This window comes from Apium graveolens, chromosome 8, assembly GCF_009905375.1.
Source record: "Apium graveolens cultivar Ventura chromosome 8, ASM990537v1, whole genome shotgun sequence".
Lineage (NCBI taxonomy): Eukaryota > Viridiplantae > Streptophyta > Magnoliopsida > Apiales > Apiaceae > Apium > Apium graveolens.
The window spans coordinates 242,337,394-242,356,384 of record NC_133654.1 but is presented as its reverse complement, the minus strand read 5'-3'; positions in this window follow the sequence as shown (position 1 = coordinate 242,356,384).

Below are 18,991 nucleotides of genomic sequence, written 5' to 3'. Positions count from 1 at the left end.
TGCTTCTCATTTCACAACATCAACCATTAAACTTACTAACAAATAAAGTAAAGGCTAGGGTTTGAAGTTTATACCTTCCTTGGGAGGTGTTAAGTTGCTAGGAAGCCTTAGGGAGCCTCCTACAAGCTTGATCTTTCCAAAGAAATCAAGAACACAAAGTTAGGCTTTGAAGTTTCTAAAAGTCCGATTTAAAGAACTGTAAAAATGAGGGTCTTACCATGATTATTTGGACGAGACTTGTGAACAAGATTTGTAGGCCATCTCAATACCTTTCCAATGAGCTATAGAACACAATATTTGAGTGAGAAATGAAGGAGATACAGCAGTTTTAGTGTTCTGGTTCTGTTTTGGCCGAGAGCATGAAGAACAATGCCTTGGTTTCTTTTTGATTTTGATGAAAAATGATTTGCTTGGCTTGGTTTGTTTGATTTTTGTGTTTGTTTTAGTAAATTACCTAGTTGCCCTTGATTTTGTGTGGTTAAAAAGCCACCACATCTCCTTCCTTCCCATGTCATGCTTGTGTCATCCTCATGATGTCATCCTCCCCTCCTTGTCCTCTTCTCATTGGTTGGGTGACATCATCCTCTCTAATCCCTTTGATTAACTTCCTAATTGTTTGCCTAATGACCGCTGATCTGTTATATGGTTCGCTTAACTTTCGTTTTCGTTTATCGTTTGAAGGATCATACCCGGGATCTTATTACTTAGGTTCCCTTAACCTTTCTCAATATATTATATTCCTTTTATGATCCTCTCCTATAATCCTTTAATTTAAATCCTTTTTAATTTAAATCCTTTTTATCCTGTTACGTTTTTTCTCAAATCTTTCCGTATCTAGTGTATTTCCGGGAAAAATCAAAGTGTTCGGAATTGGATTCTGACGATCTTTACATACACTTATATACCACATAGAGTACTAATAATATCCCAGAATATCCATATCAGAACCCCTACATAGTGTGGCATGAAAAGTTTTCTCATTCAGCTAAAACACTATTCACAAGGGTTACAAAAAGTTCAAAATTTTGGGAGTTATTACACCTAAGCTCCTAACTCCATACAGCTCCTGGGAGGCCTACTCCTACGCCCTTAACTCCATACAGCTCCTGGGAGGCCTACTCCTACGCTCCTAACTCCATACCGCTCCCGGCACGCGGCTCCTGGGAGGAGGAGTCCCGCGCAGCACCACTCCTAACTAGCTCAGTCCCGCAAACAGAACCCTGATAAACCCCAGCACGTGAGACGTTGGCCCCAGCACGTGACGGGGACAACTGTCACACATCAATCATGGGAATAATCAGGGCACATGTCAGAGGATCCTCAGAACATTCATCGACCAGTCCCGTGTTGACACGTGTAAAGCATCCACTCCCGTCAGGTTTCCTTCGCTCCCAGAATCAATGGCTACGATTCAAAGGTACCAACCCCAAAACCTTACCCTTGGGCTATAAATAGCCTAAGAAGGTGAGGTTTTGGGGTTAATCATTCTTTCACACTCATATACACACACAGCCACCTTACATTCAGATTCATCTTCATCTTCTCAAAAAACTAGTTCTTACTCTCACGCCGGAGGCGCCGCGGGACTCCAACCCCCTTTCCGGTGTTGTTTTGTAGGAACCCAACCACAGCTACACCTCTACAGCGGCTAAGGGTCCAGGACGCCGTCGAAGGAGCAGCCCCGCCACCAGGAGTTATCACACATCACATGTGCAGCTCTTTTTTCTTTGTTGCTAATTTACATGGGCAGCTCGACTTGGGCTTCTTGGTACCTTCTCAATTACTTTTCTGTAATAGTTTTTTTGTTTTTTAGGATGAGAAAATACAATTATGCTGGTAGTAACGCTTTTTAAGATTTTTATCGATTCTTTTGGGCGGCCTTTTGTAATTTTCAAAAGCATTTCATAATTTGGAAAACTTTTGTTTATAACAAACTGTTGTAGGTGGAGAACCGTGACTTCAGGGCGTCCCAGCAGTTTCATTCAACATGACCTTCAAATTTTGAGAGGCACATTTTTCAGATACATGTTTATAAAAATTTGGATTTAAATAAAAAAATAAGTAAAAAATTCTCTTTAAATTATAGAAATGTACAAATAAAAGACAGCTTTAAAATAGTAAATATGAAAAATTATAATTTATTATCTTGAGCAAAATTATAAAATGATAATTATAAAATATTATTTTTCATAGTAAGTAATTTAGACTAATAGTTTTAATAATAAGATATAATTTTAATACTAAGATATAACAGCGAATTATAGTTTTTATTTAGATAACTCGTGCACTATATCATTTTTCAATAATTTCATTTTTAGGTGAATAATTTATTTTAAATTATATTTTAACATTTAAATTTTTATTGAAAAACTTTAAATCAAAAATTAAATTAATTAATTAATGTTTTCATATAAATTTAAATTAGTTTACATATAAATTTACGTTTTTATCTTTTTATTTATAATTATTCTTTATCTCATTATTTATATACATGTAATATTCTCTTTTAATTTTTAATTTATCAAAATTATGTTAAAATACAATTTCTCACTAATTTTTGTTGTTTAATTTACTTACAATATTTTCTTGTCGTTGAGGCACATTTCTTAGGTCTCGTACAAGGCATTTAAAATCTGGGGAATGGCTCTGTGTAGGTGATGTGCAAAACCGGACCCGATCTAACAATACACTGAATCTTATTAAAATTATAGATGGAGAATCGAACATGTTATATTCATGTACAGTTTAATTGTATAAATTAATTTCTACTTTTTATAAAATTATGAACGGGGAACAGTACACTGGAGTTTAAATTCTACAATTTAATTTTATATTTTTTATAAAATTTAAATATATAATAAAAGTTTAATTTTTTTTAACATTTTAAAATTTTAATTATAGTAAGAACATGTCCATCAGTAGAGACTTTGAGAATTTTCAAACCTAAAAGTTAAATCACGTGAATTAGAAAAAAATTATAAATTTGAGATGAGAATTCTTTAACCTAGTTAACAAATAAAATCAAATAATGTGAAAAAATTTAGGAATTTTAATTCGTTAATTAATCACAATTAATATCAACTCGTTCGAAAATCAATTATATATTTTTGAAAAATAACATATAACAATTAATGAGATAAGAGACAAGTATGTACTATGAAACTTGTTATCTAACAATAACTTATCAATATTTGCAAGTATAGATTACGAAAAATAAATATGTAACAATAATATATGAAAATCACTTTGTCAACGTTACGAAAAAAAGTCACGGGAATTAATAAGCATGATGTCAAAAAATAATTAAATAAACTTCATCGAAGAACAAGAAATTTAGCTAAACATAATTATATAACTAATAAAACCCCATGCGTCTCAAATATAAAAAATATTCTCATATATGTACGGAAAATATGATAGGTTTTTTTTTGAATAAAAGTAAACTTTCATCAAAAAGAAGATGAATCATACAAGAGTGTCTCCGTCACTTCTGAGGAGGAGACAAGAAAAAGTGTTAACAATTTAGCGAGCATGGAAGTTTAGCCAAAACATCGGCCACCTTGTTCGCTTGTCTTTTAACAAAAGAAAGAGAGAACTCCGCTTTAGAGTCCAGAATCCCACGACACATCTTAATAACATATCCAACTTCAAGAAGATTGTCACAACTACGTTGAATGGCTTGAACATAAACAAGAGAGTCTGATTCGATGATCACTCGTTTACAAGACATAGTGAGCAACCATTGCAATCACTCAAGAATATCATTAACCTCAGCTTCAAGAACAGTGTTGATATTGGGCAAACAGGTTACATTAGCTATCACAAAGTTACCAAAATGATCTCTAAGGACCATGCCTATAGACATGCCTATAGAAAAACTATAAGATTCAACGTGGAAAGAAACATCTACATTAAGCTTTAGACAATCTATATCTGGTGGCACCCATTTGGCGTAGTTGAGAAGAAATATTTGACACACAACTAGTTTGAATTTTTGCTCTGTTGGCCTTCGCCTGTTTCCAGTCTGATAGGAATTTCATGCTCCAATCCATAGCAGTAATATGGCTCACAATTTTATTCTCCCAAACCCTCTTATTTCTAAAAAACCAAAGACCCCAAAGAACTTTAGAAATACGAACAACCTCATCACCATTTACTGTACTAATCTTCTGAATAAGCCAGGTCGGAATATCCTCAACAACTCGCATGTCGTCAATAACACCTGTATATTGCCAACAAAGTTCTGCAAAGGGACAAATAAAAAATACGTGCAGAAGATTCTCGACATCCACCTCACACATAGGATATTGAACATGGAGGGAGATACCTCATTGCATTAGTATGTCTCTCACGAGAACGTTGCTCCTACACAACCACCAAAGAAATACCTTGATTTTGTGAGGTAATGAGAGCTTCCAGATCTTGCCCCATCCTTTAGACTGGGTAATATGTACCGTGTTTATATTTTTTTCGTGCCAAAGATGATAACCAGTTTTTACATTGTAATGTCCATTGGTAGTTCTCAGCCAAACAATTTTGTCAGTAGCTTCTGTTTGAGAAATACGAGTAGAAAGAATGAGTTTTGCATCTTCCGCTGGAAAACACGTTCATGACTTTATCAATATCGTAGCACTTCATAGTTGGTAGAAAAAATCTTGACACATAGGTGTCCCTCGCGTTGTAGTTGGTATGATGATCTACTTTGAAATCAGGCTTGCCTTGTATTCATGGATCTGTAAATGCATCAATCTCCCTACCATCCCTTGGGACCCAACAAAAACCCTCAACCAGATACTCCTTAGCTGTAATAACACAGGACCAGATAAAGCTCGAAACAGAACCACTCGTAGCTTTCAAAAAGTGAGAATTAGGATAATAACGAGCTTTATAAACACGGGAAATAAGGGATTGAGGGTTATTAATGAAATTCCAGCAAAGTATACCTAGTAAAGCAATATTGAAACCATATAAACTCCAAAAACCCAACCCCCTCTAGTTTTTGACATACTCATCTCATTCCAATAAAGTGAATTTAGACCTCTCCTATTACCTGAATTCGTGTTCCACCAAACTATATTTAACATTCTTTCTAATTCTTGACACATAGATTTAAGGAGTAAGAAACACGATATACAATAGGACGAGATCGATAGAGCATAAATTCTTTATTAAGGTTGATTTACCTGCCCGCGAGATAGATTTATCGTTCCAACCTTGGAGTCTTTTCCATACCTTATCTTTCACAAAGCTAAACACCCGTGTTTTAGACCTCCCTACCAGTGAAGGAAGACCCAAATATCTGCCATTGCCGAGATCGTTCCTGACCTGCAGAATATTAGACAGTTGAACTCGTTGAGCTTGTTCAACATTTGCGCTATAAAAGATTCCCGACTTCTGGAAGTTAACTGATTGTCCTGACTGCTCCTCATATCTATTCAACAAAGATTTGATAACACGTGCTTCCCTGGTATCAGCTCAAAAAAAGAGAAAACTATTGTCCCCAAACAGAAGGTGTGTAACTACTAGAGTCAAAGGGTTGATTTGAACACCATGAATGTCACCTTCAGACGCTGCTTTATTAAGAGCACTCGAAAAATCTTCAACACAAAACAAAAAGAGATATGGGGACAGTGTTGGATTTTTAAACGCAGCGGGGGCATGGCAAAACACTTTTACACATACAAAATCCAAATAAAAGCATATAAATCGTGAATAAAAATTCGAGGGATCGAATCTAACCTTTTAAAATAATTCGGAGACAACGATCAGAGATCCTTAGCAATTGCTCCTCAAGTGTGAAGCACTCCACCGGTATCCACCAAGAAAACGATGTTAAGGAGGAGGAAGAAGGTGGAGAGAATTGGATTTTCCAAACTTTTTGGGTTTTCGGGTTCGATGTGGGTTGGAATAAAATAGGGTCTATAATAGTGTATTTATAGGCAAAATTTTCAGCTGAAATTTTCCCATAAATAATATTATTATTATCCCATTTATTATTCTCATTAATAATTAAAACACCTTTTAATTATTAATCCTTTTTCTAAACACTTTAGAAATAATTCTCTCTCTTGATTTAATTTCCAAAAAATTAAATCCTTAATTAATAATATTAAGAACTTTTCTTAATTAATTTATAATCAATTAAATCTCATTTAATCAATTATTAAATTTGCCAATTAATTATTTATTTCATAAATAAATAATTAATAGCTATTATTAATTAATTCATCCACCATTAAATCATTCTCCTTTTATGGTGTGACCCTGCAGGTTCAATATTAAGCCGGAAGTAGAAATAAATAATAATAAAACTATTTTATCATTATTTATATAAATTCTCTAATTTATTAAATATGATTAATTAATTAATCACATTTATTCTACATCGTGAGTGATGCTTCTCAACATATCGCGACTATCTGGATAATATGAATTCACTGCTTAGAATACCAAGAACCTGTCAGTGAATAGTTACCGTACAATAAACTCCTTCTACCCTACAATGTTCCGATTAAATACAAGGCATGGATCTCGTGTCAAGCCTATCTAATTTAATCACTTGCTTACCATTTACTATGCTTAGTTCTATGCAAATTAGAAACTCCTTTCTAATTTCATTCACTCTGGCCAGAGATTCCTGAACTAGCATAAGTGGATCAGCCTTGAACATTCGCTTCCTTCACTGGAAGGGGTAGATCCTTTATTGATCATACACTATCTTCGTGTACAAATTCCTATACCCAGAAGAGCCCTAATAATTGTCCTTGGAGACTAAGAACTAAACCAAAGCATAGTTCAGTGTACACAAGATGACTATGATGACCTCAAGTTTAAGGATACTTGTACAACTATCACTATGTGAACAACTGCTGACACGTGAGTGAACTCCATCAGTTGTTCAGCTGTGCGAGTCATGTTCAGTGAACTTATTCTATAATAAGCACCTACATACTAGCTATAGTGTCACCACACAAATGTCTATGAGAACAGACATCCTTCATAATGAAGCAAGCATAGTATGTACCGATCTTTGCGGATTATTAATTACCAGTTAGTAATCCTATGACCAAGAACTATTTAAGTTTAGAGTTATCATCTTTTTAGGTCTCACTATTATGATCTCATCATAATCCATAAAAAGCTTTACTCTAAATTATGGTATATCTTATTTAAACACTTAAATAGATAAAGCCCGTAATAAAAACAAAACAAGTCTTTATTAATATCAATGAAATCAAAACAGATTACATAAAAGTTATTCCTAAATCCTAATACATGATTGTACTTAGGACATATTCCTTTCAATCTCCCACTTGTACTAAAGCCAATCACTCTGGTATCTAATACCCATCTTGTCTTTACGACGATCAAAGTGACTTTCATAAAGTAGCTTTGTGAGTGGGTCTGCTATGTTGTTATGTGTGTCAACTCTAATTCAATACAACACAAGAAATGTTATCACGCTGCCACTAACCCTTTTGTAGACGCATGGTTCATCTACGTTTTTGATAAAATCAAACTCTTTAATTGTCTCATCAAAACGAATGTTCCATCTACGAGAAGCTTGCTTTAAACCACATATGGTTCGCAGTAGCTTACACACTAGGTTTTCATTTCTCTTGGAAAGAAAACCATCTGGCTATCTGCCAGATTTCATAGTCGTAGTAAGCAGCAATCGCAAGCAAAATCCGAACTGATTTTAACAGGGATTTAGGTAAAAGGTTTCATCAAAGTCAATCCATTGCCTTTGCTTGAATCCTTTTGCCACAAGCCTGGCCTTATAGGTCTCCACCTGGCCATCTGCTATAATCTATCTTTTGTATACCGTATACATAGATTCCATTCTGGATTTCATGGCACTATGCCATTTCTCTGAGTCAACACTACTCATAGCCTCATTATAGGTCACAGGGTCGTCATCATCAATGATCGACAACTCATTGTCATTCTCAATGACAAGGCCATAATACCTCTCAGGTTGGCGAGACACTCTCCCTGATCTATGAATGGGCTGTTCCACAAAAGGTTGTTCAGTCAGAACAGGTGTTTCCACTTGATCCGTAGTAGTTTGTGCTTCTTGAACTTCATCAAGTTCAATTTTGCTCCCACTGTTTCCTTCAAGGATAAACTCCTTTTCCAAGAAGGTAGCATGTCTGGATACAAACACCCGATGATCGGTGTAAAAGTAATACCCTAAAGTCTTTTTAGGATATCCCACAAAACTACATTTTACGGATCGATATTCCAGCTTATTTGGGTCAACTTACTTGACATAAGCTGGACATCCCCAAATCTTAACGTGTTTAAGACTCAGTTTCCTTTATTTCCATATCTCATACGAAGTTTGAGGAACAGATTTGGAAAGCACCTTATTCAGTAAATATGCTGAGGTTTCCAATGCATAACCCCATAGGAATACTGGAAGATTTGCATAGTTCATCATGGACCGAACTATGTCTAACAAAGTTCGATTTCTCCTTTCAGATACCAATCTGGAGGAGTCCACTGGGAGACTATACCATTTACTTTGAGATAATCCAGAAACTCTCCATTCAAGTATTCACCATCTCGATCTAATCGAAGAATTATAATACTATGTTTGGTTGTTTCTCCACTTCATACTTATACTCTTTGAACTTTTCAAAGGCTTCAGACTTGTGTTTCATCAAACACATATCCGAATCTAGATCTATCATCTATGAAAGTAATGAAGTATGAAAATCCACCCATAGCTTGCGTAGACATTGGTCCACATACATCTGTGTGTACCATTCCTAGCAAATCTGCAGCCCTCTCTCCATGTCCACTAAATGGAGACTGCAGTGCCACTATAAAGTGAGATTTTCATCATCCCTTTTCTTTTATTAGTTTGTTCAATCTGAAGTAAATTATGTCACATTTATACAGACCATTATTTAAAGTACCACGTCCATAAAGAATATTATCTCTAAGAATAGAACATTCATTATTCTCAATAATAAATGAAAATCCAGCCAAGTCTAACATGGGAATAATATTCCTCACAATCGAGGGAACAAAATAACAATTATTTCAAATAATAGTCTTGCCCATAGGCATATGTAAATGAAATGATTCTACATCTTCAGCAGCAACTCTTGCTCCATTTCCATCAGTAGAATCACCTCCTCTTCCTCAAGAGTCCTACTTCTCCTTGGTCCCTGCAACAAATTGCAGATTTGAGAACCACAGGCGGTATCTAATACCCAAGTAGAAATTTAATTTAATGATATATTCACTTCTATCATGAACATACCTGAATCAGAAGCGGTAATCTTACTACCCTTCTTCTTATTCAATTCTGCAAGGTAAACCTTGCAGTTACTCTTCCAGTGCCCCACCTTGTTACAGTGAAAGCAAACAACTTTGCTCTTGGGGTCTTCAGCTTTTGGTGGAACCGGCATTTTCTCACCTACTTTCTTCTTCTTGGAAGAGTTCCTCTTCCTTTTCTTAGGATTGGAACCTTCACCAATTAGAAGAACAAAACTCTTCTTAAGGGAAAAATTCGATTCCGCAGTCTTCAACATGTTGTGGAGTTCAGGCAGGCTGACATCCAATTTATTCATGTGAAAGTTCACAACAAACTGCGAGAACGAACTCGGAAGCAATTGTAAGACTAAGTCTTGGCTCAGCTCCCCATCCATGTCAAAACCAAGTTGTCCAAGACGTTCAATCAAATTGATCATCTTAACTACATGTTCATTCACAGATGATCCCTCAGACATCCTACACCCGAACAGCTCCTTCGATATCTCATATCGAGCTGTCCTCCCTGCCACATCATACAACTCTTGTAGATGCATGAGGATAGTGTGAGCATCCATATGCTCATGTTGCTTCTGTAGCTCAATGTTCATGGAAGCTAGCATGATGCATTGAGCAACATTTGCATCATCTATCCACTTACGATACACAACATGTTCATCATTATGTGCATCACTAGCAGGTTTAGTAGGCTTAGGTGAGTCAATCACGTATTCCAGCTTCTCAATCCTGAGAACAATTCTCAAGTTTCGAAGCCAGTCAGCATAATTAGGACCAGTCAATTTGTGAGCATCTAGTATGCTCCTGAGTGATAGTGCAGAAGACATAACGTACAAAGTAAATCTGTAAATGATAAACACATAACAATACTTAGCAAATATTCGATTTCATTTCAAAACACTATATGAATCGGGTCTTTATTCATAAGTGGCTCCCACTAGTTTATCTAATTTATTCAACCCCCTACATGAAAAATTAAGCATTCATAATGCTAGTGGGAATAGGGATCCTACATTCCATTACACAACCCCGGCTGTGGCACGAAACGCCATGTAATGTTCAATAGGCAGACAACTCTTGTCAATTACATCTAATGTTATTCCCTAATCAAACTTTAGCCTCTTGAATAATTGAGTCACGGCTGTGGCACGACAAACTCAATATTCTAAGTCAAGTCTAACCCAACATTCCGTACAATTGAATCAGTCCCCAAAGGCCCACGGCTGTGGCACGTAACGACCTTTAGATTCTTATTCAATGTACACATCTCTATGTAATAGACAAGTATTTCTTATTTCGAAATCAAAGCCCTCGGCTGTGGCACGAAACGACAATGATTCAAAAATAAGAACTACTTTCTACCATGTTGGAAGGCTATGACCGACACAAGCCCGTTGTGTCATTGGCCAATTACTACTTGATATTATTTAATTTTAGAGGGATTATATTACGTTACAATCATAATCATATTATAAAGAGATTCTTCCTTTTAAATTAAATATTTCAAATCAATAATCAATAATCAGACGATTCCCAGATCGGTTGGAGCATTGTCAAGAGGCGTCACTTAATAACCCTTTCTTACAGATAGAAATCTGTTGTTGACAGAATCATCCTTTCTCTCATATCGAAAATTCATATTCAATTATGTGTTTCACAAACACAAGAATCTCATGATTGTATTCATAATATTGTTTTTAAGATTATGAAACAATTTCACTATACTAGGTTGTCTAACAAACGCCTTATGTTTATTTAAGTTCACCTAAATCTATCATTGCATGATAAACTAAGCATATATCACATATATCAACATGAATAAACATCAACATAGCCATGTTACATCATCTAGCACATTAGTCTAAGCATTATACATCTCTATGTATCACATGAAGCATTTAAAAGCAACTAAAACAGTTAAAAATAGCTTTAAAACACTTCATGGAAATATAAACAGTTCAAAACTTTTATATAAACTAAAATTGATCACTCCATTAGATCCGTCTCGAAAACACGAATCCAACGGTATATTGCACGCCTAAAACGGAGTTACGAAACTCCCAGAAAATCAATTTTAAAATCAACAGACGGGCTGTAACGCATTAGAGGAACGCGTTACAAGCCCTGTAACGCATTCCGGTGATGCGTTACACCCCTTTTAAGCCATTAAAGGGTGTAACGCATTCCGTGAATGCGCCACAGGTGTGTAACGCATTCCCGAAATGCGTTACACCCCTATTTTTTTAAAAAAAAATTTTTAATTTTTTTTTTCGCCGCCTGACTTTTCTTCTCGGAAAACGAGCCGCCGTACTGACATCTGTGTACCTGACTGTCTTCTTTCCGTGCCATTGAACAGGTAATAGCAGAACAGCAGAAACATTTTTTTACAGCAGATACAAACATATATATATATATATACTATATATACATATATTTACTTATTAAATTACGAATTTTAATTGAAACAACTTCAAAAATTCATAATAAAAAATCTATACATCCTAAAATTATGAAAAAAATACCCAGACGATCTACAACACTTTTAGAACCCAGATCAACATTCAAAATTATTCTGAGAAACGATTTCTCATCAGACAAAATTAATCCATGATATAACTTATAAAAATCATAATTAATTCATACAAGCACATAAAATTCTGAAATTTTTACCACAGATCTATATGCATACAACCTGGCTCTGATACCATTGTTGGATTTTTAAACACAGCGGGGGCATGGCAAAACACTTTTACACATACAAAATCCAAATAAAAGCATATAAATCGTGAATAAAAATTCGAGGGATCGAATCTAACCTTTTAAAATAATTCGGAGACAACGATCAGAGATCCTTAGCAGTTGCTCCTCAAGTGTGAAGCACTCCACCGGTATCCACCAAGAAAACGATGTTAAGGAGGAGGAAGAAGGTGGAGAGAATTGGATTTTCCAAACTTTTTGGGTTTTCGGGTTCGATGTGGGTTGGAATAAAATAGGGTCTATAATAGTGTATTTATAGGCAAAATTTTCAGCTGAAATTTTCCCATAAATAATATTATTATTATCCCATTTATTATTCTCATTAATAATTAAAACACCTTTTAATTATTAATCCTTTTTCTAAACACTTTAGAAATAATTCTTTCTCTTGATTTAATTTCCAAAAAATTAAATCCTTAATTAATAATATTTAGAACTTTTCTTAATTAATTTATAATCAATTAAATCTCATTTAATCAATTATTAAATTTTCCAATTAATTATTTATTTCATAAATAAATAATTATTAGCCATTATTAATTAATTCCTCCACCATTAAATCATTCTCCTTTTATGGTGTGACCCTGCAGGTTCAATATTAAGCCGGAAGTAGAAATAAATAATAATAAAACTATTTTATCATTATTTATATAAATTCTCTAATTTATTAAATATGATTAATTAATTAATCACATTTATTCTACATCGTGAGTGATGCTTCTCAACATATCGCGACTATCCGGATAATATGAATTCACTGCTTAGAATACCAAGAACCTGTCAGTGAATAGTTACCGTACAATAAACTCCTTCTACCCTACAATGTTCCGATTAAATACAAGGCATGGATCTCGTGTCAAGCCTATCTAATTTAATCACGTGCTTACCATTTACTATGCTTAGTTCTATGCAAATTAGAAACTCCTTTCTAATTTCATTCACTCTGGCCAGAGATTCCTGAACTAGCATAAGTGGATCAGCCTTGAACATTCGCTTCCTTCACTGGAAGGGGTAGATCCTTTATTGATCATATACTATCTTCGTGTACAAATTCCTATACCCAGAAGAGCCCTAATAATTGTCCCTGGAGACTAAGAACTAAACCAAAGCATAGTTCAGTGTACACAAGATGACTATGATGACCTCAAGTCTAAGGATACTTGTACAACTATCACTATGTGAACAACTGCTGACACGTGAGTGAACTCCATCAGTTGTTCAGCTGTGCGAGTCATGTTCAGTGAACTTATTCTATAATAAGCACCTACATACTAGCTATAGTGTCACCACACAAATGTCTATGAGAACAGACATCCTTCATAATGAAGCAAGCATAGTATGTACCGATCTTTGCGGATTATTAATTACCAGTTAGTAATCCTATGACCAGGAACTATTTAAGTTTAGAGTTATCATCTTTTTAGGTCTCACTATTATGATCTCATCATAATCCATAAAAAGCTTTACTCTAAACTATGGTATATCTTATTTAAACACTTAAATAGATAAAGCCCGTAATAAAAACAAAATAAGTCTTTATTAATATCAATGAAATCAAAACAGATTACATAAAAGTTATTCCTAAATCCTAATACATGATTGTACTTAGGACATATTCCTTTCAGACAGGGGGTCCCCTTGACGTAAACCCCTTGTAGGAATAATAGGACCAATATTAGAACCATTGAAGAAAAATTCATAGGAAACTGTGGTAACACATAACATTATCCAGTCCTCCCACTTTTGACAGAAACCCATTCCTTGCATTCTTGCTCTTAAATAAGACCAATCAACCCTGTCATATGCTTTACTGATGTCTAATTTAAGGGCTACTTCTCCCTCCTTTCCCTGAACTTTCTTATTCATGTGGTGGATAACCTCAAAAGTAACCAACACGTTGTCAGTAATGTTTCTCCCAGGGACAAAAGCAGATTGATTTTCAGAGATAAGGGAAAGAAGTTTAACTTTCAAAGCCAACACCTTTGCTAAATTTTTTGAAGGACATTACAAAGAGCTATTGGACGGAGATCCTTTATAAAGCAGGCAGCCTCATTTTTAGGGATGAGAACAACATTAGTATCATTGAGATTGGCAGGGAAATAAGCCGTGTTTAGCCATTCCTTGTAATAATTAAACACCTCTTTACCTATGATCGACCAGAACTGTTGGAAGAAAGCCGGATTTAGTCTGTCTGGCCCTGATGCTTTATCAGGGTGCATTTTCTTGATAGTTAAAGAAAACTCGTTGAAAGAAACCTCTACAGCCAGTTTACTATTCTGGTCGGTTGTGACACAACTATCAGTAGCTACTTGATGCACCATATTATTGCTTGGACTTCTAGTAAAAACATGGGTAAAATAATCCTTGACAATCTCACACATACCTTCGTGATTATCAATTAAGTCCCTCTCTCTGTCAAAAGGTGAGATATATAATTTATTCTTTTCCTTGCAGAAGCATTGGCGTGAAAGAACCTTGTATTTTCGCCCCCCTCTGCAAGCCAAAAAGTTTTCATTCTTTGTTTCCAATAGACCTCCTCATGAAAGAGTAACTCAGCAAGCTTGTTTTTTTCCGCAAAGTACTGTTTTATTCCAGCATCGTCCGTTCGATCAACCAGACTGCTAATAATACCCTTCTTTTTTTGTATTTTATCACAAAATTTATGAAAAAAAATCCTTCCCCACCGCCAAAAATGAAGAAACTGAGAAGAGCTTTGGTAAGATGTTGATAGCAGGGAGATTAAGCCAAAAATCTGTAACTTCTTTGCGGAAACTCAGTTCCTCTAGCCAAGTGTTTTCAAACCTTAACCAAAACTGCTTCCTAGAATGAGAAACACTGAAGAAACCCAATACAATTGGGTCGTGGTCAGAGCAGATAACATGATTAACTGAGAGTTGACATAGAGGGAATTTAGTCCACCAAACACGAGAAGCAAATTCCCTGTCCAATCTTTCCCTCACCCAATTCTGTGAGCCTTGACTCTTTTCCCAGGTAAAATATCCTCCATCTAAGTCAATTTCAGTCAATAAACAGTCGTCTATAGCACTACGAAAACCTTCAAGCAAACTAGGGGGATGTGGAATATTGCCAGCTTTATCAGAAGGATGGAGGATTTTATTAAAATTGCAAAGATACACCGAGGCAGTGGGGATAAAATAGCTAGTTTCCGAATAAGATCCCAAGAATTCTTACGCCTAGTCCTTTCTGAGTAACCATAAAAGCAAGAGAGTCTCCAGGATGGAGCATTATAGTCATAAAACAAGACGTCAATATGATTTTGTGAATAGAGTTTAGAACCTCACACTGAAGATTATGTCTCCAAAAAATGGCCAGACCTCCACTCCGGCTAACCATATCTACTGCAAAACATTGAGCAAACCCACAGCGAATACGGAAGTCTTCTATTTTATTAGCATACGAAATAGTTTCTGACAAGAATAAATAATTGGGTTTACGTGCCTTTTAAAGGTCACCAAGAACACGAACTGTTCGAGGGTTGCCCAGCCCTCGACAGTTCCAGCTTAACAGATTCATAATGTCTGGCTAGCTTGCTTTGCAAGCTTAGCCAATGATAAGTTTAAAGAAGAATCTGTACAATCCACAAGAGAAAGAACAGGTTCATAAATTACCACTTTATTACCTCCTTCTGTGTCCATAAATTCATGACCATTAGGCCCACTTCTCCTATGTTTCCTTTCCTCAAAAAGTAAGCCCAATTAGCTCCTCATCAGTAGGCCCAATAACCTTAGAAAAAATATGATTTTGTGCCAATGAATTTGAAAAACCAGTCATATCTTTTGTTTTCAAAAATATAGCTCATTCACTCTCCTGATCCCTAGTTTTATGCCCCCGACTGTTGTTGCTAAACTGTCCACCCAACTGCATCTCCGAACTTTGCTGATCGTAACAATCTTTCCCAAAATTATTGTCCCACTCCTTATCCCTCTCATCTCTCAACCACTTACTTTTCCAGACCCGCCGCCGTCCGTGGCGATGCGCGAAGCCAATTTCCCCACTGTCTTTACACTTGAGTCAGGCTCGAATCAAGTTTTTTCCTACAAAATCTTTCTGTGTGGGTTAGCATACCACAAGAAAAACATAATTCTCCTAGACATTCATATTTGCAGTGAACAATAAACTCGGTTCCGTCGTTCTTACAAATCTTTTTTTTTATGTTTCAAAAGTTTCCTGACATCCACTGTAATTCTTAACCGCATACTCTCCCTCCAAATGCTGGTATTATTATTATGAACATAAGAGACAAACAACCCAAAAAAATTTCCCAATTGTTTTCCCACTTGTTCTGACGTAAAACCAGCCGGTAAGCTATGAATTTGAATCCAGAACTGTAAATTAAATAGTGATATCTTGGTTAGGTCCTCCCCGTCTTTGATAGTGTTGGTCACTAACATCACATTGTCAAAAGACCATGGTCCACCATTAAGAACCCATTTCAAATTATATACGTAATAAAACTGAAATAAGAAAAGCCCCGGTTTAAGGTCTTTGATGCTAATACTCCTCGCCGGACGCCAGACATTAGCTAACTTTGTCCTCATGGCACATGTGTTAATATTTTTATCTGTTAAAAAATGACCCACTAAACAGAGATCAAATTTATTTTAAACCTCCACCACATCATCTCCAAACATAAGCTCATCATTCTCCTCATCGTCGATGTTACAACCTGTCATATTATCATTGATAGACTCTATACCAGCCACTAAAAACAAACCACTCTCACTGCTCTGAATAGAGAGAAGAGAAAAAACCACGCCTCTCACAAATAATGGAGAGAAAAATTGATAGGTTTTTGAACCTTCGATTACAAACCAGATTCTTGAAATATTCCTTTCTATTCCTTTTTTTCTTGAATAAGTATTCGATTTTTCCTCAATTTCTTTAACTTAAAATATTCTCCATCTCCATAATTTTTCACTTTTTTCTGCTAATTATGATTTAGTTTATTTTTCCAATGAAACAAAACAACATAATTAATTTTATTAATAAAATTTCCAAAGACGAAATAAAATAGGTATTAATAATATATTAAATCATGAACCTAGCAGGAGATATCTTTAACTATCTGATGATAATTTTTATCTATCGAATTTGGTAGAAGATGGAAGTTATTTTTCATTAAGAATTTATGTTGTAATATATTATTTTTTTGAAAATAAATAAATAAGTCTTTCATATTTTCATTTTGGTCTCCGATGATTCTAGGCAAATTGTCAAATATTATACGATTTAAAACTTTTTTTTGCATACATATGTTCTTATGTATATCACTGCATTTATATGAATTTTATAATTAAAATAAAAGGTTTTGCAAAAATAGGGTTCTCGGTTAATCTGCAAATAAATGTATGTAAAGCACTGTTAATTGTTTCTATCTAAAATACAATAATCCCACCGATTGTCTCTCTTCTTTTTATTTTTCTCATTTTATTCCCATCACTCTCTCCTTCTCTTCAATTTATTTCAAACTTGAAATCTTAGCGAATTAAATACAAAATTATAAACATATACATGTAAATCGCATGTATATGCAAATATATTGATAAGTAAAGTATGCGTATAAAGTTGATTTTTTTTTGGTTTAATTATCAAAAGCTAAATTTATAATTGTAGGATCTTTGGTTATTTTTTGGTTGATTCCGAGAATTTGATTTCATTGGCAAGTGTTGTGCCTAAAATCAATCTTGGCCCGAATTTATGATCCATAGAAGGATTAGATGGATTGACATAATTAATTAGGCTTTTTGGATGACAAAGTAAGGATTATGGAGCTAAGTGGACTAGTATGATAGGAATATTGAAGTAATGATTAGGGTCTGTTATGAGGGTTATCATAAACGCAAATAAGAGAGACCTCTTACAGCTTAGTCAATACCCTAAGTTTCTTATAATATGCCAACACCCAAGGGTAGTCAAGAATCATGATAGGCCAGACTATTTTCAATATGTCGAGAGACCTACACGGGTTTATCCTACTTATGGTGAGAAGCCAGCAGAGGCAGAGTTCTACTAGGACACAACTCCTGGTCAACGAGGAATAGAGAGTTGGACTCCTAACAGGTTACTACAAATTGGAAAACATGGATAAACATGATATATGTATAGAATAAACAGTTATCTCATGGATATTACAATAATAACAATGATAAATAAGGATTCTAGTGGCATACTAGGAGAAAGACTCTTTGGATTTAGCCTAAACTTAGTTAGATAAGGGCTAGAGGCTGTTGTGGGATTAATAAAAATGTGTCCAACCATATTTTGAGGATTCCTAAGGCAATATAACTACTTGATTCCTATTAATATAGGATATGTAGGCCATTTGCAAAGATTAGACACTCACTTTCTCTACCAAAATACATGGTGGAGCTCTCGTGAGACCTTTTTCGGGAACCCCCACGGCTGAGTAGGAATTACTCTGCCACAACACTCGGAAACCTTGCAAATTCAGTCCAAACACAGTCACAAATACCTCCCGGTTCTGGCAGATCAGGTGTATTCAGCTTTTCACTATACGCCCGATTTTCAGGCTAAATCTCCGTGATTTTTCCGTTATTTCAGCAACAACCTCCCCCGAATGTTATACCAAATGCCTCTCACAACATTTTTGGCGCTAAAAGGAGGGGATTGGTGATCTTTTGAGGGGGAAGATGATTACAAGCTCCGACACGAATGAATGTCGAAGAACAATGAGGGAATCCTTTAAATCGAGCACAAGGAGGCCATTAATGGAGATATTAAGGATGATATCACATGAAAATGCAGAAGAATCAATCTCCCGTGAAAAGAAATTCGAAAAAACTGAAAAAATGGTGGTTAAAAGCATGGTTAATCAGGGAATAGGTGAAAGGCAGATAGCCTCAGTCGCATACTATATGGATCTAGTATGCAAGTATTTTGGCCTTGATAAAAAAGGTCCTGGACATTATTG